Below are 3,433 nucleotides of genomic sequence, written 5' to 3' on the forward strand. Positions count from 1 at the left end.
GACCCTGACATAATTCTATTACAAGAAACGCATTTTTCTAAAGCTAGCTCACCAAAATATATTGATTATAGGTTTAGGAATTGGTTCTCAGCTTCAGCCAACAAACAAAAATAAAGAGGAGTAGCCATTCTACTGCATAACCGTTTGCCCTTTGCGATTAAGACCATTAAAAAAGACTACAACGGCCGATTTCTGATTATAAGCGGCGAAATAAGAGGTCAGCCGATCACACTGGCAAACGTCTATGCGCCAAGTGAAGGCACAGAAGCTTTCCTGGAAAGGTTCTTCTCCGTCCTCCAGAGGATAGCACAGGGATGCGTAATACTAGGGGGCGATTTTAATCAGACATTAGATCCAGTAATGGATAGATGCACCCTGAGCGGCAAAGCTAACTCAAAGGTCAGACAAACCTGGAATAGAGGGCTGAGAGCTAATAACCTTTTAGATATATGGCGGGAACAGCACCGCCAGGACAAAGGATTTACATTCTACTCTCACCCACATGACAGATATAGTAGGATAGACTACCTCTTTGTATCCAGTAGAATGGTTTCACAGATCTCCCACTCGGGCATCCACGATATTTCGTGGTCAGATCATGCACCGATAGAGCTGCGGTGCTCCGATTTTATTCTGGACAGACCAGGAGCGAACTGGAAACTTAATGAAGTTTTACTAAAAATCCCCGAAATTGCACAAAATGTAGGGGATAGAATCAGGGAATATTTTCAAGAGAATACGGGAAGCGTGATTTCGCAGGCTACCCTATGGGAAGCCCATAAGGCGACTCTGAGAGGAGAGCTCATAAGGATTGCAAGCAGGCGAAAGAGGGAGAAGGACAAAAAAATCAATCAGTTACAAGCAGAATTGGCAGTCCTCTCAGCTCGGCATAAAAATAACAAAGATGCAATGACCCTTAAGGAGTTGCTTGACACTAAAACCAAACTTAATATCTTGCTGACCTCCCGTGCTGAAAAGGAGCTGACATGGTCTAAGCGGAATTTTTTTGAGAAAGCAAACAGGCCAGATGCCCTACTTGCCAACAAACTAAGAGACAAAAACCAAGTCTTCCAAATTCAGACAATTCGAACAGAGCAGGGGGATCTGACCTCTGACCCCAAAAAAATAGTTAATGAATTTAAAACATATTATGAAACCCTCTACGATGGGGCGAAGGTGGCACACACGCCAACCACAAAAGCACGACTAAAGACGTTCTTAACAGAGGCGCAATTGCCTAAAGTGACCAGAGAGGAGAGGGACGCACTACAGGCAGATTTTACTATCGAGGAACTCCTAGAAGTAATGAAGTCATTAAAAGCAGCCAAGGCCCCAGGTCCGGATGGCTTTTCCAATCTCTATTATAAGAAATTTCGCAAAATACTAGCTCCTCACCTACTAAAACTGTGTAATTCCTTCCTGGATGGTGCCCCCATCCCGGGCTCGATGCTCCAGGCGTCTATCTCAGTAATCCACAAACAAGGAAAGGACCCAGCGGACTGTAAAAGCTATAGGCCCATCTCTTTAATAAACTCAGATACAAAAATCTTTTCCAAACTTTTAGCTAACCGCCTTAACCAGGTGTTGTCCAAGTTGGTCCACCCCGATCAAGTGGGGTTCATATGTGGTCGACAAGCAGCTGATAACACCAGACGGATTATAGATTTGATTGATCTGGCGCAAAAAAAACATATCCCGTCTATGGTGCTTAGTTTAGATGTAGAAAAAGCGTTCGACAGAATTGACTGGCCCTACTTGAGGGAGACGCTTGGGGCGTTCGGCCTGGGTGGGAGAATGATAGAGGCAATTCTCGCTCTGTATCGGGGACCGACGGCGAAGGTCAGGCACCAGGGCTTCCCCTCGGAAGAATTCCAGATTAAGAGCGGCACAAGGCAAGGCTGTCCTCTGTCACCCCTTCTCTTTGCGCTTTGCATCGGACCCCTAGCGGCGCACATCCGCCTCAGCCCGAATATAGCAGGAATCCAAATTAGTGACCAGCCACATAAGGTGGCCCTGTACGCTGATGACGTGATACTCACGCTATCACAGCCCCTCACCTCTCTGCCGAACGTCTTTCAATTGCTAGGGGAATTTAATGCGATATCTGGGTTCAAAATTAACCAAGCAAAATCAGAAGCCCTAAATATCAACTTACCTAAGGCCACCGAGAAACTGATCACGGTGAACTTTGAATTCAAATGGCAAACCTCCTCCATAAAATATTTAGGGATAAATATCACGAAGCAATCAGGCACCCTTTATAAGGCGAATTACCCCAGACTAATACGGACACTGAAGGAAGATCTCCGAAAATGGGCAGGGTACAACATATCCTGGATTGGCAGGATTCAATCTCTAAAAATGAATCTCCTTCCCAGAATTCTGTACCTATTTCAGACTCTTCCAGTCCCTATAATCAGGGAAGAGATCCTTCGGTTACAGTCCGCAATGGTGAAGTTTGTCTGGGGTTATAAAACCCCCCGCATCAAAACTAGCACACTAATTCGGCCCACAACAAGAGGAGGATTAGCGGTACCTTGCCTGTTATCATACTTCAATTGACCCAAATTATCCAGTGGCACACCCACCCTAGTCGGAGGCGATGGGTGGAGCTGGAGGCGGCCTGCTGTGCCCCAGTGGCATTGCAGGACCTGATCTGGCTCCCAAACAAGGTCCGCAAGGACTTCAAACACCCGCTCCCCGCGATTGTCAGCTCTTTGGCAGTATGGGACAAAAGCAAATATAAACACGTCTTAATGAGACAACACTCCTTGATGACCCCAATTTTGGGAAACCCTGATTTCGCTCCGGGCCTGCAGAAGAAAGATTTTATTATATGGACACAGAAGGGCTACACTCGCCTTTTACACCTGGAGGGTAGAATATCAAACCGTTTGAGCAAATTAAGTCTGAAAAATCAATTCCAAATTCACAATTCTTTAGATACCTCCAGCTAAGAGCTTTCTATGATAAATTTCCCATTCGAGCTCAACGCACTAATTTTGAACAGCTCTGTTCTACTGGAACAGGAACCAAGGGACTTATCTCTACGATGTACAAGGCGGTAGTCTGTCCGACTCCTGACGCCGACGTGACATTAAAATATAAGAATAGATGGGAAAGAGATCTAGGGGACACACTAGAGGACGAGGACTGGGACTATATTGTCTTGGCGGCAGCTAAGAGCTCAATCTGCACGACATTGAAGGAGAACGCGTATAAGGTCCTGATGAGGTGGTATTTGACCCCATTACGATTATCAAAGTTTGTCAGGGGCTACCCTCCATTGTGCCCTAAACAATGTGGGGAGCAGGCAGACTTGCTGCACATGCTGTGGGGTTGCACCAAGATACTCCCAATCTGGGAAGATATCAGAAATTGGCTCCAGAGAATTCTCGATTGCGCGATCCCTTTAGACCCCTGGTTGTTTCTG

Source organism: Ascaphus truei, chromosome 5, assembly GCF_040206685.1.
Source record: "Ascaphus truei isolate aAscTru1 chromosome 5, aAscTru1.hap1, whole genome shotgun sequence".
Classification (NCBI taxonomy): Eukaryota; Metazoa; Chordata; class Amphibia; order Anura; family Ascaphidae; genus Ascaphus; species Ascaphus truei.